The 24,753-nt window shown below is 35.9% G+C and overlaps 1 non-coding gene across 1 annotated transcript; it reads left to right on the forward strand.

The window, feature by feature from the left end:
* Window positions 1–3,166: 3,166 nt before the first annotated feature.
* Window positions 3,167–3,273, forward strand: LOC141681468 (small nucleolar RNA R71). Its single transcript, XR_012558900.1, has one exon. It is a non-coding gene; the product is annotated as a small nucleolar RNA R71 (small nucleolar RNA).
* The last annotated feature ends 21,480 nt before the right edge of the window (window positions 3,274–24,753 follow it).

The following is a 24,753-nucleotide window of genomic DNA, read 5'->3' on the forward strand; positions in this document are numbered from 1 at the left end:
ATAAGATCGAAACTTCTCAAAACCGTAGACAATGGCAAAAAGTTCTTTCTCCGTAGTAGTATAATTCAGTTGAGCACCATTGAGGGTCTTACTAGCATAGTAGACCACATATGTTGTTCTTTCTCTGCCCAAGAACTGCTCCAACTGCATAGTCACTTGAATCGCACATCATCTCAAAAGGTTCATTCCAATCAGGTGCAGTTATGACAGGTGCCGTGATCAAACTCTTCTTCAAGAACTCAAAAACAGCTAGGCACTTGTCATCAAACTTAAACGGGATATCCTTCTCCAGAAGATTGCACAAAGGTTTAGAGATTTTTGAAAAGTCCTTGATGAACCGCCTATAGAAACCCACATGACCAAGAAAGATGCGATCTCCCTTAACAAAAATTGGTGGAGGAAGATTTTCAATGACCCCCACCTTGGCTTTGTCCACCTCAAGACCCTTATGAGAAACCTTGTGACCAAGAATAATGCCCTGTCACACCATAAAGTGACATTTTTCCCAGTTGAAAACCAGATTGGTCTCAACACACCTTTAAAGAATGTTGCCAAGATTTTGCAAATATTCATGAAATGAATCACCAAACACAGAGAAATCATCCATGAACACCTCCACATTTTAACCAATCATGTCAGAGAAGATAGCCATCATGCATATCTGAAATGTGGCAGGTGCTCCACACAACCTAAAAAAAACTCTTCTGAAAGCGAAAGTACCATATGGAGAAGTGAAATTAGTCTTTTCCCGATCTTCCGAGGCAATACAAATATGATTATAGCCCGAATAGCCATCCAGAAGACAGTAATACTCGTGCCCATCCAACCTGTCAAGCATCTAATCAATAAAAGGAAGAGGGAAGTGATCTTTTCTCGTGGCTTTGTTCATCTTCCTATAGTCCATGCAAACTCTCCACCCCATGACTGTTCGAGTAGGAATGAGCTCATTCTTCTCATTAGCTACAACCATGATACCTCCTTTCTTCGGCACACATTGAACTGGACTCACCCAAGAACTGTCAAAAATGGGATAAATGATCCCTGCATCGAGCCACTTCAGAATTTCCTTCTTCATAACTTTTTTTATGATTGGATTGAGCCTTCTTTGTTGCTCAACAGTGGGCTTGCTTCCTTCCTCTAGCAGAATTTTATGTATGCAATAAGAAGGGCTTATTCTCTTAATATCTATTATAGTCCATCCAATTACCGACTTGAACTCTCTCAGAATTCTTAAGAGTTTTTCCTCATCACTACCTGAAAGGTCAGATTCAATAATCACAGGAAAAGTAGATGCATCACCTAAAAAAGCATAAATTAAGTGTTCAGGCAATGGTTTAAGCTCAAGTGTAGGAGCTTCCTCAATAGATAGATTGATGCGCTTTGGATATTTGTTCAGGTCCTCCATTCCAAGAGATTCAAAAGACATATCCATCTTCCGCTTCCAGGGAGAAGCATTCAGATATTGCAACTGCTCATCACCTTCATCATCTTTAATATCTGAATTCCCCAACAAGGCCTTTTCTAAGGCATCTGACCTTATCAATTGATCAAGATCTGACGTAACCACAGAATCGACCAACTCCACCTTTAAGCACTCCTCATTTTCCATAGGGAATTTCATAGCATTGAACATATTAAAAGTTACATCCTGATCCAGCACTCGCATGGTAAGCTCCCCCTTCTACGCATCTATCATGGTTCGGCCAGTAGCAAAGAAAGGTCTTTCCAAGATTATGGGAATCTTCTTATCCTCCTCGAAATCAAGAATTACAAAATCAGCAGGAAAGATGAGTTTATCCACCTTGACCGAGACATCCTCCACAATGCCTCGTGAATATGTAATAGAACGGTCAGCCAACTGCAAGGTAATATAAGTCGGCTTTGGATCAGGTAAGTCAAACTTCTTGAAGACTGACAAAGGCATCAGATTGATGCTGGATCCCAAGTCACATAAGCATTTGTCAAATAACACTTTTCCAATGGTGCAAGGAATAGTGAAGCTTCCAGGATCTTTAAGCTTCAGAGGTAACTTCTGTTGCAGGACATCACTGCATTCCTCCGTGAGAGCAACGATCTCTAAGTCATCAAGCTTCACTTTCTGAGAAAGTATACCTTTCATAAAATTCGCATAACTAGGCATTTGTTCAAGAGCTTCAGCAAAAGGTATGTTGATATGAAGTTTCTTGAACACCTCCAGAAACTTCTCAAACTGCTTATCCAGCTTTTTCTTCTGCAGCCTCTTAGAAAAGGGAGGTGGAGGATAGATCTGTTTCTCCCCTGTATTACCCTCAGGAGGAGTATGTTCAATAGTAGTCTTCCTTGGTTCCACATCTGCTTCTTTCTACACTTCTTCTTCAACTACAGCTTCTTCATCCAAAACTTGCGAGTGTTCGGGATTTACAATCTTCCTAGACCTCAATGTAATTACTTTTACCTGCTCCTTAGCTTCCCTCTTTCCTGGCACTTCAGTGTCACTAGGGAGTTTATCAGGTTGACGATTTAGCAAGGCATTGGCAATATGTCCAAATTGATTTTCCAAGGTCTTGATAGAAACCGCTTGGCTCTTGCACATGAGCCTCAACTCCTCCAATTCAGATTTTTCATGAGACTGTTGCAGCTGGAGTTGCTGCCTTGGTGCATATTGCGGTTGCTGGAAACCAGGGGGTTGTACTGCTTTGCTGGATACTGCTGATAAGGCTATTGAACCGCATTCTGAGTGTTGCTCCAGCTAAAGTTAGGATGATTGCGGTTATTGGGATGATAGGTAGCTGGCACAGGTTGTTGTGACGTCTGAAAGTTGCTCACGAACTGAGCTGATTCACTAGAAATAGCACACTTCTCTGTCTCATGGATTGGTGCACAAAGCTCACAGACACTAGTGATCTGATTAACCCCATAATTAGCCAAAGAATCCACCTTCATCGTCAAAGTCGTAAGCTGCACAGCTATAGCAGTAGTTGTATCTAACTCTAGAATTCCTGCTACCTTGCCCTGAGATAGTCTCTGAGTAGGATTCTAGTATTCATTTGCAGCCATCAGTTCAATCAATTCATAAGCTTCATCATAGCTTTTAGCCCACAAGGCTCCTCCTGATGCTGCATCAAGCATGGGTCTAGAAGTAGCACCCAAACTATTATAGAAACAGTTAATGATCATCCGATCAGGCATCCCATGGTGAGGGCACTTCCTAAGCATCTCCTTATAACGATCCCAAACATTGCATAAAGATTCTCCAAATTGCTGAGCAAATTGAGTAAGTGTGTTTCTGATTGCAGCAGTCTTCGCCATAGGAAAGAATTTAGTTAAGAATTTTTTAGCAAGACCCTCCCATTTAGTGATAGACCCTGGTGGTAGAGAGTGTAACCATCACTTCACTTTATCCTGCAGAGAAAATGGGAAAAGCCTCAACTTAATAACATCTTCAGAAACTCCATTAAACTTGAAAGTGTCGCAGATCTCGATGAAATCTCTGATGTGCCATTGTTATCGAACACCCTAAGGACGATAAAGACGTGCCAATGGGTGGCGGTATGGGAGGGACGAATTATTAATAGGCATATTTATTAATGAGTTCACCATATATCATAATCAATTTAAATAATTTTGCTCATTAGGTTAGGATAGTAATATTTTTGGCGACAAGAGCTTTTCATTGCTTAAACCTTAACATTTCAAAAATAGAAAGAATGTTTGACGTTTCAAATTCTCCAATGGTTGCATCACCATTAAAAGATGGGATCAGCTCAATCAATTATTCAATCAAACTGGATAACTTTTTCTTCTATGTTCTTACATGATAATTGTTAGTCCCTAACAATACAACAAGAATTACAGAAGGGGGGTTGAATGGAATTCTTGAAACTTTTTCTCAGTTATAAAATGTTCTAACTTGAAATATATATATGCTAGTGTTTTGATTTGCAAAGTGCGGAATGACAAGTTAAATATGAATCAAAATACAAAGTAATAAAAACACAAGTCTTTAAAAATTTTTGGTGGATTTAAATGTCTCCACCAAATATATATATATATATATATATATCAAGAGAACTATGTGAAGCTTGAATAGCTCACAGCTGCTTACAAATAAGAACAACTAAACTTACAGAGAAATGCTAAAGGATTCAGCTTACAATTGTTTCTCTGAGAAAAATACTTGCTTAGTCTTGTTGTTGTTCTATTTGCTACTCTTGGTTTATATATCACCAAGATTACACAGTAATAAGATAAGATAATTAAACAAAACCTATCAAGTCTAATACTATGCTGCTTCATTACTCTATACCAACATCTTTGAATATTTTCATAATAGCATGAAAATGGCAATGCTTCTTTGTTCTCAAAAACCCAGTTAAATAGGCTGCCACATTCCTTTTGCATACACTCGACGCATGTGACTGTGTTGTCACTGTCAATAGATATTTGAATTGATCATCCGTCGGGTATATTATCATCCGTCAGGTAGCTTTGTTGATCATCCTTCGGGTAGCTATTTGGCACTTGACTCCATTTCATTTGTGCAGAATTACAAGACATCATCTATTTACATTTAATCAACCTATTCTGCACATCTACTAGAAGTCTACATGATTGATAAGCTACTACAGAATCTATACAAAGGTGTTTACAGAAATGTGCTACATGACTTATTGTTACATAAGCTACTCACTCGATGGATGTCAAATCATCAGTCGTCGGGACTATATTGAGTCATCCGTCGGGACTATATTTGATCATCCATCGAATGCTACATTTTTTACTAAGTAAAATCTACTAAGGTGTTTTGTTAATGAAATCATCAAGTTCACAACATCTTCCCAATAATCTCCCCCAATTTATGTCTACTAGAATTGTAGCCATAAATTAAGAGAAACTCGATGATAACAAAATACTCTAAAAATACAGATTTAAGAAGTAGCAGATAAAACTAAATAGTGCTACTATAATTACTTGAAAAATTTACAAGGCACAGTGTACAAAGATTTGCTCACAGTCTTTTTCAGGGTGCTCCTCTAGCCTGAGCAGATTGATCTATTTCCTTGATGATCTGGATCTCTTTCCAAGCTTTCTGTTGTTTTCTTCTATCTGATTTTGGAGCTGTCTGTGCAATTCCAATTCATCATATTCTGAGAGATTTAGCATTCCTTGCATTTTCAGAAGAGTCTCATTGCTAGAGATGCTCAACTGGTCCTCTAATCTGAAGAATCTTCTAACTCCCTTATCATCCATGAATTCCATCAGCCAGTAGGGCCTTAGATGAACTCTATTCCCTATGTAAGGAATAATTAAAGTCTTTGGGAGTGCATCTTTGGCTCTAATACTCCTCAGTTCTTTAATCTTCTTTAGAACTAGTCTTCTAGCTATCACATTGAATCCAATGTTCTTCTTGAATAATGAATAAACCTTTATCAGCACAGATTGGCTTTCTTGAAGGATCTTGTGAAGTGGCCATTGTATCTCTTTTCCTCCCTTGTACTTGAATACTAACCTTTCAGGTAGATTCCTGTAAGCATCAATCCCTCTAACTTCTTCCATTTCATCTAGATAGGGGTTTAGATCTGAGAATTCCTTGATGTCACAGATGTACATGATATATCCCTTGTTGACTTTGGTTAGGGACTTGGATCTGAGAGTTGAGCGCTTTACTTTCTTGACTGCTCTGGTCTTTATCTTCTTTGGCTTCATGAAGTGAGGTCAATTGAGTTCAGGAATTGGCAGACTATCCCAGTCTATTGGCTCATCCTTTGGAATGATAGGTTCACCATGGAAATTCTTGGATGGATCTATCTTGAATTCTTCATATGCCACAGAGGGCATGGATGTTTGAGTTGTTGTAGAAGTAGACTCTTTGGGAAAGTATCCTTCCATTTCCTCATCACTGAAATCCAATTTTCTCTTGATTCTTTGCTTGTACCTTGGCTTCTTTGTCTGTGGAGGTTCATTTTGCATTACTTGATCTTGAGATTCAACAATTTCAGATGGTTGTGCAGATATTTGTTGTGTGGGTTTCACAGCTTGTAACTTGGCCAAGATAGCAGCTTGCTCCTTCTTTTGTTTGAGCTTTTTAGCATCTAGAGCAGCTTGCTTCTTTTCTTGCTTTACTCTTGCCTTTTCTTCCCTTTTTGCTTCAGCAAAATGAGGGTGTCCAGCCACCACACAAATTTCCTTACCATTTCTGAAAATCTTGGCTATTCTCCTTTTTAGAACTGAATCTGCAGGTACCTTGTAGAATGCTATAGACTTGGCCAACAGCTTCTTCTCATCAGGCTTTGGCGTCTCATACACTGTGTCCAAAGGGTTCTTTAGTGAAGATTTTGGATAGTTCACCTTTGGCTTCAGAATTAGTTCAGCCTTTGGAGATTTAATGCAGGATGGCTGTCCTCTTTCCAGATTATTCATGCTCATATCATTCACAGAGATTTGCCTGACTTGAGACTGATGAATGGCTGATTTTTCTGGCTTCTTTGCTACCCCAAATCTCTTTTGAATATCCTCATCAATTTTCTCCCAGTTGATTGGGCTTAACTGCTTCTTTTCAGCTGCTCTCAATGTGGCCACTGCTTTATTAATCAGATCAATGCTATCCTTAGTTGGTGGCTTGGTAAAAGCAATTTTAGGCATAATTACTTTGCTAACTTGAATATTAAGTTGTTGCTCCCCCTCACTTGAGCCTTTCTCCCCCTTTTTGTTATCATCAAGTTGTGTGGGAGGGAGTTGAGCATCCACCAACTGTTGGAGTAGTGTAGTATGAGTTTCTTGATTGTTAAGAATCTTGGCCTTTAACCTCTCTATAGCAGATAATCTTGAGTCCATGACCTCAACTTTCCTATTAAGATCAGCTTTCTTCCTTAGCTTTTGAACAATTTCAGTCATGGTGGTTGCAGGGAGTTTAGCATCCATCCTTTCTATGACATCTTGCTTGACTTCAGAAATTTCTTGCTTGATTGCATCCACACCCTGACTGTGTTAAAGGGCTTAAATTTTATGCAGCTGGAGTGCTTCAAGATGTGCTGTGAGTAGCTTCTTTGTGCTGGCATTAGGAGATGCCTGAATGGCTGCTTGGGTGTCATGAATTAGCTTAAATAATGTTGACTGGAGATGTGAGTAGGGGCATTCTTTTATTAGCATTCAGGCAGGAACATCTGCATCTCCCCCTATGTCCATGCTATCTTCCTCATCATCCCCACTAGCATCCCCAAAAGAGCTTTCATCCAGTTCAAAATCACTACCAATGTTGGAAGGTATAGCAGTGATTGCATCCTTTGCTCTTTGTAAAGATTGTATAGTATGCACCAAGTTCAGCAAGCTTTCAGCCTCCTCATTGCCCTCTACAGCTAGAGTTTGGTAAGCTGTTACAGGGTGGGTAAATATCTCAGCATCTAGGGTAATAGAATCTATAACAGCTTGATATTCTTGCTGAAATAGCCTTTTCCTTTCTGCATCACTGACATTCATTGACTCACTTGCAATGGTTTCCATCCTTATCACTCTATACCTGCATTTCTCTCATGATCTCTCTTTTGTTGCATCAAGGACTTACCTTGGCTCCCCACCCTCACACCCTCACCTTCACCATCTAAGGTGGGACTCCTCACACTCACTTTTGCCAGTCCTGAAGAAATGGACTGCATAGGTTCACTCTTTTCCTCTCCTTTTTCCCGGGAGCAACCCAGACTCTCAATCATTTCACTTCCTTCCCTCAGTCTTAGGAGTGATTGCACTACTACTAAGTCTTCTACACTTGTAAGAATTGAAGAGATTTTAAGCAGTGCAGAGACAGTCGACGGATAAGAGATATCCATCGGGGTAGTAATTTGCCTAACCGACGGATGACTGTTGTTAGGCACATCCGTCGGGATACAATCACTACTCGACGGATGAACAATATCCATCGAGTGAGTAGAAATGAATGAGTTTGGAGTGGAAACTATTGTGGACTCTGTGCAGATTGATGAAAATTTTGGCACACAAGTCTCAACAGTCTGAGAAAGAAATGGCAAGTGAGCCAACAAATCATCTAGAAGATGATGCTCACTTGCTTGGATTTTTGGCTTCTTCAAGAGAGTTAAAGATGGAGAATTTGGAAGTGATGTGTTTATCATGTCAACATCCAAAGAGTGTGTGGGAGAATTTGGTGTTTCAGGTGCTTCAATTGTTAGAGATTTTGGCTGTGACTCCACATTTATTGGAGCCACATCAACCTGACTTTGAGAAGGTGCAGTGAATGTGTCTTTAGCACCGGTTTGCACAGTGTGTGAACCCTGTGCATCCCCAAGGGTCTTTGATTTCTTCTTTCTAGTGTAAGTTTGGGGTGAGCTTGTGTCCCTTATCCTTTTGGCTTGTGCTCTTGGCTGAGAGCTATGTTCAGTAGTCACATCCTTTTGGGAGGATGCAACTAGTAATGAGCTTATATCCTTATTAAGCACTGCAGTTTGTTGGGAAACTGTAGTGTGGCTAGGCTGGGAAACACTCACCTCTCCAACCTTATCCTTAGGGTTTCTTTGATGTTCACCCTGTCCCTCACCGTTTTTACCCATCATCACACTCCCCTCTTTTGGTTTGGTGGATTTTACAACTGGCATCTTTTGAGAGACAGCAGAGGGGGCTTTCTTTGTCTTTGTTTTTGAAATTTTGGATTTGGTAGCTTGGGTAGGCAACTGTTGGTTCAATGACACAGTTGACATAGCTACACTAGAATGCAAAGAAGTTTGTGAGGTTGAAAGAGTAGAGACAGTTTAAATTACCTCACTTACCTGAGATGCCTCCATAACTGGAAAATAGAAGAGTGGCACCTCTTTGTGATGGTTTTCCCTGTTCAAATCTGCAATGATTCTCCTTTCTTGAACCCAACAATCTAATTTATTGGTTGGGTTCTCAAGCATAATATCCTCAGAGAGGTGGTTAGCAAGCATCATTAAAAATCTAGCATAGTAAACATTTTTACCCCTCTTATTTAGCTTCCCTAACTTAAACCCCAACACAAATATGACAAGATCACTAGAGTTGAAAAATTTATCAGTTACTAGCATGTAAAGCATGTTGAGCATAGAGATATTAACTGAATCAAAATTTCTAATTTTACCAGAGAATACATTAGTAACTACATCACACAGATAACTCCATTCCTTCCTAAGACCCAACCTCCTAATCTCACTTAATTTAGAATTAGAGAGTGCATAGCCCATGGAATTAAGCATATTAACAATATCAGTGTTTGTGTGTGGTAAAGTTACAGTATTATCAGGAATTTTGAAACATGCTTTAACAATATCACTATTAACACAGAATTCCTTACCTTTAATAGTAAAAGTGATAGTCTTATCAGTTGAGTTGTATGTTGCAGTCGTCCACATTTCTTCAACAACCTCACATTAAATGGTGGGTGACTCTAGCATGGCATAGTTGAGTTTGCAGTTCTTCACAAAATCCATCATTTTGTGGTAGTCGCCAGACTGCTGAATCCCCTTGTTTACTAAAGCTATGAAGTTGTTCTTCTCATAGATAAATTCAGTTTGAGACATGATCTTGACGACTGGTGCCATTGTTAAAGAGTAGAAACTTGCAGAGAGAGAGAGATTAAGTGCTTTTGAGAAAGAAAGAAGTTAGAGCAGATGATTTGAGAATGATAAAAGAAAAGCAATGAAAATGAATTATGCTCTTATACTCTCTCAAAAATAACTGTCAAAAATAATAAAGTAAAATAAAGTAACCCATAAGAATTTCCCAAAATAGCCGTTTAAAAATAAACTGTAAAAATTCCATCAATTATCCGTCGTGTTATGCTCACAAACTGTAAGTATACTCGATGGATAATGTTCAGAGAATCAACGGCTAAGAATAAGACAATTCGACGGATGAGGATAAATCAGTTATCCGTCGAGACATAAAATATTCCAGAAATATAATTGATTTTATTAACAAATTGTATAGCGACGAATGATCAAACTCGATGAATAATGATCATCCGTCGAGATGTAAATTTTAATTTAGCCAAAATTTCATCCAAGACTGAAAAATCAATTAATTTCTGGTTACACTACAACTTGCAAATTATCTGTAAAGATTCAAGAGTAATTAAGCATACCTAACTCACTTACCAACCTTGAAAAGGTGGATTCATCTAGTGGCTTGGTAAATATATCTGCAAGCTGCTTTTCACTTGGAACAAAATGTAGTTCCACAGTACCATTCATTACATGTTCCCTTATGAAGTGGTACTTGATGTCTATGTGCTTTGTTCTTGAATGCTGTAGTGGATTTTCAGTGATGGCAATTGCACTTGTGTTATCATAGAAAATAGGAATTCTTTCCCCTTGCAGACCATAGTCTAGCAATTGGTTTTTCATCCACAAAATCTGTGCACAGCAACTGCCAGCAGCAATATATTCAGCTTCAGCTGTAGAAGTAGAAACTGAATTTTGCTTTTTACTGAACCAGGACACAAGCTTGTTTCCTAGAAATTGATAGGTTCCTGTTGTACTTTTTCTATCAATTCTACAACCTGCATAATCTGCATCTGAATAACCAGTTAGATCAAAACCAGAATCTCTAGGGTACCAAATGCCAAGTTTTGGTGTTCCCTTGAGATATCTGAAAATTCTCTTAATAGCTACTAAGTGAGATTCTCTAGGATCAGCCTGAAATCTAGCACAAAGACATGTAGCAAACATTATATCTGGCCTACTAGCTGTTAAATACAGAGGTGAGCCAACCATGCCCCTATAACTTGAAATATCCACAGACTTTTCAGTAGTGTTTAATTCAAGCTTAGTTGCAGTGGCCATGGGAGTTTTTGTAGATGTGCAATCCATTAGATCAAACTTCTTTAAAAGATCATAAATGTATTTAGTTTGACTAACGAATATTCCATCACTAACTTGCTTAACTTGCAAACCAAGAAAGTAAGTTAGTTCTCCCAGCATGCTCATTTCATACTTCCTTTGCATCAATTTGGCAAACTTTTTACAAAGTTTCTCATTTGTAGAGCTAATAATAGTGTCATCTACATAAATTTGAACAAGTATGCTAGAGCCATTAACATTTCTAAAGAATAAAGTTTTATCAACAGTACCTCTTGTGAAATGATTTTCTATGAGAAACTTTGACAAAGTGTCATATCAGGCTCTAGGTGCTTGCTTCAGTCCATAAAGTGCTTTCAAAAGATAGTAGACGTATTCTGGAAAATTTGGATCTTCAAAACCAGGAGGCTGACTGACATAGACTTCCTCCTCTAAATCTCCATTCAGAAAGGAACTTTTGACATCCATTTGATAGTCCTTGAAATTGGCATGGGCTGCATAGGCTAAGAAGATTCTGATGGCTTCAAGTCTTGCAACAGGAGCAAAGGTTTCATCAAAATCTATTCCTTCTTGTTGACAGTATCCCTTAATAACCAATCTAGCTTTGTTCCTGACTACTATGTCATTTTCATCCATCTTGTTTCTGAATACCCATTTGGTGTCTATTGGACTCTTTCCTCTAGGCTTGGGCACCAGCTTCCATACTTTGTTCCTTTCAAATTGGTTTAGCTCCTCCTGCATAGCTAAAATCCAATCAGGATCCAACAAAGCTTCTTCTACCTTCTTTGGTTCTTCCTTAGAGAGGAAGCTGCTATATAGACATTCTTCTTGAGTTGTTCTCCTTATTTGAACTCTAGAAGATACATCACCGATAATGAGCTCAAAGGGGTGATCATTTGTCCATTTTCTTTGTTGAGGTAGATTAGCTCTAGATGAAGAGGCCTCATAGTTTTCTTGATGTGTGATTGAGTTTTGATTATTAGAAACTCCCCCTGAGTTTATGGATCTTTGATTTGAGAAAGGGGAACTTTCTGTAAGTGATATATTCTGACTTTCAGCTTCTTTTGATGACCCGACGAATGGTGAATTTTGAGTACCGATGGATGAAGCTAGTTGTTTCCCGACGATTAAAGCAGATTGTCTCCCGACGGATGAAGCATTTTGTAACTCGACAGATGTTGAATAATGTGCTTCATTGATAGTAGATTTTTATACATTATCCTTTGATACTATTTCTTGATCACTTTCATCATAACTGTCATCACTAATCATCTCCACATTGTCAAATTTGAGGCTCTCATGGTAATGTCCATCTTGTAGTCCTTCAATCTTTTTATCATCAAACACAACATGTATTGATTCCACAACCATATTGGTTCTCAGATTGTAGACTCTGTATGCTTTACCAACAGCATATCCAACAAAAATTCCTTCATCTGCTTTAGCATCAAACTTCCCATTCTGATCAGTTTGATTTCTCAAGATATAACATTTGCAGCAAAAGACATGAAGAAAATTTAGAGTTGGCTTCTTGTTCTCGAATAATTGGTAGGGAGTCATGCATTTTTCTTGATTTATCAAAGAAATATTCGGAGTATAGCATGAAGTATTTACAGCTTCAGCCTAGAAATATGTTGGTAACTTTGATTCTTCAAGCATTATCCTTGAAGCTTCAATAAGTGATCTGTTCATTCTTTCTACAACTCTATTTTGTTGTGGATTTCTTGCTGCTGAATATTCATGCATAATCCCATTATCTTCACAGAATACTCTCATAACAGAATTCTTGAACTCAATTCCATTATCACTCCTGATTCTTCTAACTTTGAAATTAGGATGATTGTTGACTTGCCTTATGTGATTGATGATGATTTCACTAGCCTCATCTTTAGACTTAAGGAAATATGTCCAAGAGAACTTTGAGAAATCATCTACAATTATTAGGCAAAATATTTTCCTAGAGATGGACAACACATTGACTGGTCCAAACAAATCCATGTGTAACAGTTGTAAAGGTTCTTCAATTATTGAATCAAGCTTCTTTCTGAATGATGCTTTAATTTACTTTCCCTTTTGGCAATCATCACACAGTCCATCCTTAGAAAACTCCACTTGAGGAATGTCTCTAACCAGTTCTTTCTTCACTAGTTAATTCATGGTCTTGAAGTTTAGATGGGATAGCTTCTTGTGCCATAGCCAACTTTCATCTTGACTTGCTTTACTGAGAAGACAAGTAACAGATTCTGCATTTGATGAGTTGAAGTCAGCTAGGTACACATTTCCTTTTCTCACTCTAGTGAGAACCACTTTGTTGCTCCTCTTGTTCGACACAACACAGGCTTCTGAGTTGAAGGTTACTGAATTGCCTTTATCACAAAGCTGGCTGATACTCAATAAATTGTGCTTGAGACCATCCACTAAGGCAACCTCCTCAATGATGACATTGTCTTTTGAAATCAAGCCACATCCCACAGTATAACCCTTGCTGTCATCTCCAAAAGTAATACTTGGGCCAGCTCTCTCCTTGAACTCTGTGAGCAGGGTAGAATCTCCAATCATGTGTCTTGACCAACCACTATGCAAGTACCATGGATTCTTTCTATTTCCCTGCACACATTAAAATCAAATTAAGTTGATTTTGGTACCCAGGTTTCCTTGGGTCCTGCCTTGTTAGCTTTCTTCTTCTGTTTCTTAGGTTTGATGTCATTTGACTTGGGGATATCAGATTCATCCTTAGTCATCTGAGTTGGACCTTTGAAACCATTCATTAAAACAGAATTATCATGCCCATTTTGATTAACAGGAAATGACATGCTATTAGCAAACATGTTATTCCAGTAGGGCATGCTAAATGGCATTTGAGGCATACTAAATGCAGCATAATAAGGATTAGGTGCAAATGGCATATTAGCAAATTGTGCATTCATATTCTGTGTAGACATAGCATTTATGGGCATAGAAGGCATGGCATTCAGGTTGGGAAAAGGAGGTGGCACAGATATGGAAGTAGGCATGGCAGTTTTGCAATTAATAGACAGATGATTTACACTACCACACTTAACACAGATTTTTCTTGGAGTATACTTATCAGGTGTGTAGTTGTTATATTTGTTAATCCCTACTTTACCATTTCTATTATTTTTCCTTTTAGCCTCTGTTTTAACCTCAATCTTTTCTAGTCTGTCATTCAATTGCTTGATAGACAGATGACCAACATTCACTTTCTTCTCCTTCCTAACTTGACTAGATTCTCTTGAAATGAAGTTTTTGGAAACTCATCCATATTTTTCATTTAACTTGGCAAGTTTGGCTTTATTCACATGTTTGCTCACAGCCGACGGATGAGGATTTATGTCACTCGATGAATAATCCTTTTGGTTATCCGACGGATGACTCTCATCATCCGTCGAGTCCACATCTATTAGCAATCCTTCAATCAGATTGGATTCCAGCTTCTCCTTATTCATCTTCCAGGCTGCATCACAAAAGGACTCAATACCTTAAACTTTAGTGATTTGAGCATGAACATCTCTAGATGTTTTCCATACCTTAATCACCTCATGTTCTCATTCAAGCTGCTTCTTTAAAATCTCTTCTTTCTTCAAGGACTCAGTTAATTCATCCTTAGCAATCTTACACTCAATTCTCAGTTTTTCAAATTCAATAAACTGAGACTCTAGCACATTATTTCTCTCACTTAAAAACAAATTATTTTCTTTAATTATAGCATTTTCCTTAGTGAGGGACTTAAGTGTAACACACAAATGATATAATTCTGTAGACATGTCATTTATTGCATCATTACACTCAGCTTTAGATAAATGTGCAAGTTTAGTGGTGATTACCTGATTACTTGAAGAACTTGTCTCTGTTTCATCAGACTTGGCCATTAGGGCTAGATTGACATAGCTGACATCCTCATCTTCATCCAGACCATCTGTTGCCCAGTCATTTTCTTGTATAATGAAAGCCCTTTCCTTTTGTTCGAGCAACTCAAAATATTTCTGTTTATAATCCACAGGCTCAAACTTCTTCTTGCTGGAATCTGACTTTCTACACTCGCTGGCAAAGTGCCCAACCAAGCCACATTTGAAACATTTGAATTTTGATTTATCCACCATGTTTCTATTTGGCTTAGCTGCTCCAAAGTTCTTCTTGAACTTGAGCTTGGTAAATCTTCTGGAAAGAAATGCTAGATGTTCATCAATGTCATCCATATCATCTTGGCTCAATGAATCTTCATTTTCTGCCACCAGCCATTTTCCCTTGTTTTCACAGACCTTTGAAGTAGACTCAACAGCTTCTATCTTCATCTCCTTCTCTTTCTCTAACTCAGGAACTAGTGCAATGGGCCCTCCTTTATTCTTTCCTTTCTCCATCCTCTCATCTTGCTCTATTTCAAGCTCATAAGTTTTCAGGATGCCATACAGTCTCTCCATAGTAAATTTTTTGTAATCTTGAGAGTTTCTCAATGAGACTATCATTGGTTTCCATTCCTTTGGAAGAGATCTAAGGAACTTAAGATTGGAGTCTTTTGTCTGATAGACTCTTCCATGCAACTTCAGAGCATTTAGTAGTTTTTGAAATCTACTAAAAATGTCAGTGAGAGACTCACTATCTTCACAATGAAAATGCTCATATTGCTGAATTAACAGCTGCATCTTATTTTCCCTAACTTGTTCAGTTCCATCACAGATAATCTGAATTGTATCCCAAACTTCCTTGGCAGTTTTGCAATTGATGATGTTGTCAAACATGTCACCATCAACTCCATTGAACAGGATATTCATGGCCTTCTTGTCTTTCCTGACTTGTTCAATATCAGGATCTGACCATTCATGCCTTGGCTTGGGAACTGATGGCTCATTTCCAGTTGCAGATCTCATTGGTATATGAGGACCTCTATCTATGCAATCCACATAGGCCTCATCTTGAGAAAGTAAATGCAAATGCATCTTTACCTTCCAGTGATGGTAATTATCTTTGTCCAGAAAAGGAATCTTGACTCCAACATCCTTCTTGTTCATCTTGCTGTTTGTTGTGATCTTTAAACTCTATGTTCTTCAAGAGCTTGCTCTGATACCAATTGTTACTCCCTAACAATGCAACAAGAATTACAGAAGGGGGGTTGAATGGAATTCTTGAAACTTTTTCTCAATTATAAAATGTTCTAACTTGAAATATATATGTCATTGTTTTGATTTGCAAAGTGCGGAATGACAAGTTAAATATGAATCAAAACACAAAGTAATAAAAATACAAGTCTTTAAAACTTTCTACTGGATTTGAATGTATCCACCAGAGATATATATATATATATCAAGAAAACTCTATGAAGCTTGAATAGCTCACAGCTGCTTACAAATAAGAACAACTAAAATTACAGAGAAATGCTAAAGGGTTCAGCTTACAATTATTTCTCTGAGAAAAATATTTGCTTAGTCTTGTTGTTGTTCTATTTGCTACTCTTGGTTTATATATCACCAAGATTACACAGTAATAAGACAAGATAATAAAACAAAACCTATCAAGTCTAATACTATGCTGCTTCATTACTCTATACCAACATCTTTGAATATTTTCATAATAGCATGAAAATGGCAATGCTTCTTTGTTCTCAAAAACCCAGTTGAATAGGCTGCCACATTCCTTTTGCATAAACTCGACGCATGTGACTGTGTTGTCACTGTCAACAGATGTTTGAATTGATCATCCGCCGGGTACATTATCATCTGTCGGGTAGCTTTGTTGATCATCTGTCGGGTAGCTATTTGGAACTTGACTCAAATTCATTTATGGAGAATTACAAGACATCATCTATTTACATTTAACCAACCTATTTTGCACATCTACTAGTAGTCTACATGATTCATAAGCTACTATATAATCTATACAAAGGTGTTTTCAGAAATGTGCTACATGACTTATTGTTACATAAACTACTCACTCGATGGATGTCAAATCATCATCCGTCGGGACTATATTGAGTCATCCGTCGGGACTATATTTGATCATCCGTCGAGTGCTACATTTTTCACTAAGTAAAATCTACTAAGGTGTTTTGTTAATGAAATCATCAAGTTCACAACATCTTCCCAACAATAATGATTAATCTGAATGTATACGAGTACTAACTTGCTTAGTAATTGTTGCATGGCGAAAGTGACATTTAGTTTGAATTCTCTTCGAAGAAGGAAATTCGAGAAGAATAACAACATTCTTTAGATAAGTAACTAGAAAAATTGAATGCTTAGCAATTTATGGAGTACATATTCTCGAAAGATTACAAGATTTATTTGTATGAACTTGGTCAGTAAAAACAAAATTCTGATATCCTGATCCGGTTTTAATACATCTAAGTATGCTGATTGATGTAAATTGTGAATAGGAAATGAGCTATCTGGGATTAGGCTATCTGCAAAGGTTGGTGCGGTGTTAGGGCTAGAACATGCACTAATATTCATGCCAGTATACGCGATCGCAAGTAATATATAATTAATTCTAGTTTATTTCCACAGGGACTGGTTTAGGTTAATTTCAATCAATGTATTTATTCAACGATTGTATGACTATTATCCAATGCTAAGACGAATAACAAATTGAGGTTGTTTATAACTAAGATTAACTAAGGGATTATACTAAAGAAAATTAACTAAGAGATTAAAGAGAGTTTAATACTATATGACACAAATATGGGATTCTAACTTTATTAAATACTTCATTCAATAGCCTTTTTGTTCTTAACCTTAGCATGCAATGGTGATGACACTAATTAGATAACACGAAACTGGTAAATGCCAACTTTCATTGTACGAATACCATACTACCAGACATCCACAAAATAGATAGAAGATGAATAGACACCAATTATATTGAGACCCTATATGTCTATGGAATTTGACAACATAACGATTTAATGCACAAGTTATCTATCGTGATTACATAGGGCAAGTAAGATGATTAAAATTACCTACGAATCATGCATAACAAATACACGAACCTATGCTAGCATGGAAAGTTCTAAACCCTTAAATTCACTTTCGCTTCATTAATGATTAACACGCTATCTTATAAGTTCACGACGCTCATAACACGAATAAGCACAACCAATACTAGGCTATCATACAATCATCACACACTAAGGTATCGAAACGAATTAACTAAAGAAATCCATAAATAAATCCGTTAGAACCCCACGATAACGATTAGCCCATAATCGGACTCATCACCAATGTGGATTCCGATGAAAGCATGGTATAATAAACGTAGTCTTTATACTGAATAAATAATAAACCAAGTACGAAACAAGAGTACAGATTCACGAATAATAAAACTAGCATCCAAGGTTACAACTTAAAATAAAGGATCACAAGAATAAACTAGATCTTTTTCGCCTTGGTTGAATTGTGCTCTACGGTCTTCTTACGCCTTCTCCTTAAGCTCTGGTACATCTTGTTATAAAAAATGACCTTAAGTTATGTTTATATAGCAGCCCATGCAAAGTAGAAGTCTTCTGGATCAAAATCAGAGGAGAATCAAGATTCTGAAATCCCGACTCGGCGTGGCCGCGTGCTTGACCAGCGCGGGCGCGCTGTACTTCTGCCATCCTGGCGCGGCCGCGCGCTTCTACAGCGCGGGCACGCTGACTCTCTGGAAAATTTTCTGACTACTTCTTTTCTTGCTGATTTGAGTTTGTCTTTTCATGGGCTTTTATTCTAGATATCATCCTAACACCATATTAGCATCAAAACAATGCTAATTCACCTGTATTCCTGTTAAATGCCTGAAATACAAAAACACTACAAAACACGTTAAAAACACCAACAACTTGAGTACAAAACACTAATTAAAAGCTTTACGGAGCATTATAAGGTGTCATAAATGCCACTCAACATGATATTAGGTCCTGGTGGCTTCTACAATGAAGACTGGTTCAATAAATTCCTCCAGGTTTCAGGACCAGGAACACTTCATGGTTTAACCCATCATATCTACAATCCTGGAGCAGGTACAATATATATATATATATATCCTAAGTATGCTTTTACAGGTATAGTATGAAGAAGAGTAGTATATTCTATTCATTTATAACTTTTACCGCATTTATGTACATATCCTAAACTGCAGGTGTTGACACAAACTTTATAAATAGAGTTCAAGACCTATTTTTCCTAGACCGCGTAGCACAAACATTCAAAGATGTTTCAGAATCGGTTAAGCTATATAGACCATGGACCAGTGCTTGGGTTAGGGAATTCGTGTATGCTTATAACAGTTGTGGAAAACTTGTCTATGGTTTTTGGTATGTGGATCAGCTGGTAATGATTTCCACTTTTGATCATAAAGTTTATTGCGTACAAGATTTGATTGGAGGAAACTATGGTCTTCTTTATACAACTACATTTCCCCCTAATCCTGATTACTATAGTTCGGCACTCAATACTCTTATCTAATTTCATCTTTGTTTATAAGTGGAAAGAATGCGGTGGATTTCCTCTTGAAAAACGAAAGGTTTGAAATTTTTACTTAACATCAATGATCAGTTTCAAAAAAATTTAGAATATACTTCAAATATTTATACAACATATATTAACAAACTAATTTTACAAAGGAATGATACAATAAAACCACCTTGTGGGAAAAAACAAGAACATGTTTTTCTTCGGTTAGCGGATGAATTTATTTAACCCGATGTCTTTGTTCTTGTGATAAATACCAAAAACAATTCTAAGGTAATATATTAGCTATGATATTTGTATATATATTTTTAGTTTCCCTTAAAATTAAAATTTGTTAAATATTTATATTGTTTACTTTATAGAAGATAATGTTTTGTGGTTCAGCAGCTCGACATGGTACATCTTTAACATTAATCATCCAGATCCCTTGGAGTTACATAAAAATTGTAAGCTAGAAGAAATATGAAACCGTCTATTGTCCTGTTTGTTAATACCCAAAGACTAATAAAAGAATTCAGGTAATCTAGCTAATTAGTGTTGAGTTGCCGATAAGAGAAACTGAAAGTTATACATACCTTATTCCTGACTTTTAAACTCACGCTTATACTATTTAATTTACAATACCTATTCCATTTTTTTAGGATAGTGGCTTCTAAGGACTCCTTGAGAGGTGGGGTGTTCCACCATACAAAAACCCTGGGACTGAAGGTATTCCACGTGTCCAGAGCCTGCAACTCGATCAAGACCTTCAACTGTTAGAAACTATGAGCACCAGAAAGAAAGTTGAATGATATATGTGTACACAATATATATATATATATATTCTATGTGTAATATTAAATCATATATAATAAGAAAATCATGCTTTTGTATTTTTAATTATTTCTTGTTCATTTTTCATCATGCATTTTGCTTAGAGGGCGGTTATCAATTCTATTTTACTTTTAGCATTGAAAAATTACTTAATCATTATTTATTGCCACTTAAGTAATCACTATTTTGTTTGTCAACACATTATAAAATACTGGAAAAGCTATAAGGTCCTTTTATAAATGCTTATATTTGTATGTAATGTTTAAGGATTTGAATTAAATATAATTTGTTTATTCTAATTGTTTTATAATATAAGAAATTATTGCAACACATAAACTATGAAATATTGTTATGCTTGCTATCTCAATATTGAATATAAATGGAAAATTATTTACACATTTTTCACAAAATTTGAAAATAAAGTTTAATTCTTTAATTGCTACTTGGTGGATGTATGTTTGCTAGTAGTTTAGAGCATAACCAGGGCTCTAATATAAAAGCATATATGAATGTTGAAATTCTAAGATACAATTTTTTTGGTAGCGAGAACCAAATTAATGACTTTAGAACCTACAAGAAAAAGAGACAGAATCGAGAAAAATAATGCTCCATATTTGATCATTAAATGGAAAGTTGTATTTCAATCGGTATGTACATGTTGTCATATCCTTGACAGTATTGACTTAAATTGTCGGAAAGGGAGTTGGCCATGGTTAGCGTCCAAATTCAAGTATAACTGTGGCTATTCCTACGTGATTTCCCGATAATGATGAGATCTCTCGGGCAAGTAGATGGTTTCCACGTCCACCTGGCGGTTCCACATCACCAATGGAATCGCTCTAAACCGACCATGTTTTGAGATACCAGAACACACCTATAATGAGACTTAAGTTCACTAAATTAAAAGCATAAATTTTTGGGTATCTTAAACCCAATCAATGTTAAACTAAATATTTCTCTGATGAATGTGGTCGAGTTTGAATGGAGACGGTCGTCTTCACGGTGAAGTTAGTTGGGCTTTTTAATTGTCAAATTTAGTCAATATATACTTGAAGATTTGGTTTTCTCTTAAAAACATTCTAAGGGAATTTCGTTGTGCCTCTCGTTTTGCATATACAAAAAATCAATCAAAGAAAATATACTCTCATCTAAAAAATAAAAGAAATCAAGTCGACAAAAACCTAACACCGAATTTATAAGAAAGAAATTTCTCTAAATCTAGCTTCTAAAAAACTACACATAACTGCACATTCTCGCAATTCAATTTTAATTGGGAAATCTCCTTATATTTATATTAAATAAATTAAAAGAATAATATTAGATATATTAATATCAGAATAGAGTAGACAAAACCTAATAGAAAGGGTTAAAATAAACGATTTTAAATTATGGACAAACAAAAAAAAAATCCTAAACCGATATGAAGAAAAACAATTTTCCCCACAAAACCACAATACAAGAACAAATTCAATGATATCATAACAAAGAGAATTTATGAACCCTAATTAAGAGTTCCTAAATTTTTTTGAGTTACCAAATCGACTTGAGTTCATAAACTTATCTGAGTTTGGAAAAATCATGCTTCTTGGACAAAAGTTAAAGTTGAGCATGAAATGAAGATATTCAAAGGATCTTTGGACAAGAGTGTGAGACCTTTTTAATTGATAAAAAATGCGGGAGTGTTTATGACCTAAAATAGATAATTCTAGTTAAACTCAATTATTTTCTGTCAAATAAATTAAGAAATGTTACTACAACAACGATTTTAACTAAAAAAGGTTTATGAATTAGCCCACACAACACAAAAACTAAAAACCATTATTTAAAATTATGATTCAATTTTAATTATTTTTTATCAAAATAATATAAAAATAAATAAATAATATAATTTTGCAGATTGTTAGATAATGAAAATATGTATTATGTGCCGTTGATTTTAAAAAAGTTTGAAATTTCATTTGCCCCACTTTTTCATTATCGTTCCCACCTATAAATTTGAAAAACAAAATTAAATTTTCCGAAGTAAAAAGCTTTGGTAGCATGGGTTTTAATCAAACATGGGACAACATGTTTGAAAAAAGAACCATTTTAAGAACAAATAATGATACTTGTTTTTTCGTAAATTATTGTTTAATGACTTTTTGACGTATACAAAGACTTGAAACAATTGACATGTTAAAACTTACATTATTATATACATGTGTAGATATAACTATTGGTTTATGAAATAAATAACTAGTACTGTTTTGATTTAATTTAGTATGGTATATATAATGATATTTCTACGTACATTCAATCGTTACTTTCGAAGCAAAGTCGATAACTCTATATAAAATATCATCGACTTGTTCAGTTTCACAATACTATACGGTTTGGAGACACGATGTAACGTCTGTAAATACTATGATATTATAAATCTATGATGTGGTATTTCTGTGCATTATTGTGAGTACATAAGTTTCTAAATGTTATTTTCCAGTGATTATATGAATTAAGTAAATGCGAATATATTTTTCTTTCGAGACGATTCGAATCTTCGTACAAATATTTGGATATGGAAATCCTGTGCTTATACGATTAGATAAGTTGGTATAATGCTAGATTATATTTTTAAAGCTTTATTTGCATTAAAATCTAATTATATTTTTATGTGGTTTGTTATAAAAATATTATTATAAAGAAAATTCTTTTAGAAATTATTTTTTTTCAAATTTCTTGAAAATACTCTTGTAAAATTTCTAAAATCTTAAAGTAATTTATGGTATAATTTTTGTGATTTATGGAATTATAATTTATTTATTAAAATTCATTATTTTTAAGCATATTTTTAATTCTAGAAAAATGATTACTAGATTACTAATGTGCCCTTGCATACAAAATCCCTTATAAAAGAGACTAAGGATATGACCGTCATTTCCAACCCCACTCACTCGCTTTGACCACGTAAAATACTCATCTACCCTTGCATGCAAAATGTTTTAAGCTTGTAGGATGTTTTAAGCTTGTAGGAAGGGCATATGAGTCATTTCTCCATTCCACTACCATTTTAACACATCAAAACCCCAAAACACAAGCCATACTCTCTCATTTGCACACCCACTTCACTCCCTCCCTCCCCTTTTCTCTCCCTCTCGGCCGAAGCTCCCCTCCCCCTCTTCCTTCAATTTTTTTTTCTTTTTCTCCTTTTTCACACACTTTGATCAAGGAGCTAATTCCCTCATATTCTCACCATTATACTTGAATATTTACCACATAAAAGGTATGTTTTAATATGTGTTGATGTGTTCTTACAGCCAAGATTTAGGCCTTGAATTCCCATGAATTTAAGGACTAAAATTATAAGGGCTTAAAGATATGGACTTGATATGATCTTGGAGAAGTATTTTTACTTCAACATTCCAATTCATAATTTTGTTCATATGATTTAGCCATGATTTATTAAAAGAGCCGAATGTATATGGATTGTTCTTTAGAAATTTCTATGAAAATGACTTTGCATGTTACCTATAAAACATTTTTTCTTCTAAAAATGATGAATTATAATGTTTAAACTCTTAAATGCTATGTATTTCTTCAAGTATATTAAGTTTTTAGAGTTGCATGTTAGTTATAGCCCTTGAATGTTGATATTAGCCTTTACATGTTGATTTACAAGTAATTTTAGACTAGGAACCATACTTGCTTGCTATGAGCCTTCATACTTGGTTTTTATGAGATGCATACCATGAATTATGTGTTAAAATGATAGTTTAATTAAGTCATGACTAGAAGAGATTAAAACCAGTAGGTATCAAGTGCCTAACCCAAGTATATAGCTCGAAATTTTGGCTTAAAATCCGAGATCATGATAGTAGTATTGTAGTTGATCTTTTAACCTCTTGATACTTGATTTTTGTGAGTTGCATGCCATGTTCCCCTTAATTTAATGCTAGTTTAGAATGTATATGATGATAGGAGCATAAAATCAGTAGGTGTCATGATGTTTTCATGCATGTGTAATTTGAATTTTTGTTTTAAAATGACTAAGTGATGACTTGTCTTGTGAGGTGTAACTTTGCTTGTCCTTATAATTGATTGCATGCTAAATAAAGTTATAAATCAACCTTGTGCACTATAGGTCAGTAGGTGTTAGCATGATCTTAGGCTTGGTTGTTGGTTTGTTCATTGGTTTGATGATTAAGAAGGAAGTTAAGGTAGAAAGAATGCATTAGTCCTATTTGGACAGATTTTAGCACTAGAAGTTTAGGTCATTTTAGGTATGCATTTGTGAGGCCTTTTTAGGCCCAAGTTAAGTGGATTTAGGACATGGTATGTAATTGATTCCAGAAGCTTTAGATTGGGTAAAAGCATGCATTTAGTTAGGAGCACAATCACAAAACCGAGAGGAACTCAAAACAGGGCAGATTTGGTACAAGTCCATATTTGACCCATTATAACCATGTTTTAGGATAGACATTCATTGGGACTTGGTTTATAATAGTATAAAGAAGTCTTAGGAAGCTTACCAAGTCATTAAAATCAATAATAGAACAATTTAAGTGAGTTTTAAGTTGGTAAAAATAAGGCAGTTTGGAAATCAGGGAAGGCATATTTATGTCAACTTCCACTTGAGGCCTAGGGAGGCCCAAGTGAGGTTTTTGAGTCATTCCAACTTTAAGGGTTATCTTAGAGTCTTAGGAACC

The sequence above is a fragment of the Apium graveolens genome, chromosome 8 (genome assembly GCF_009905375.1).
Source record: "Apium graveolens cultivar Ventura chromosome 8, ASM990537v1, whole genome shotgun sequence".
In the NCBI taxonomy this organism is placed as follows: domain Eukaryota; kingdom Viridiplantae; phylum Streptophyta; class Magnoliopsida; order Apiales; family Apiaceae; genus Apium; species Apium graveolens.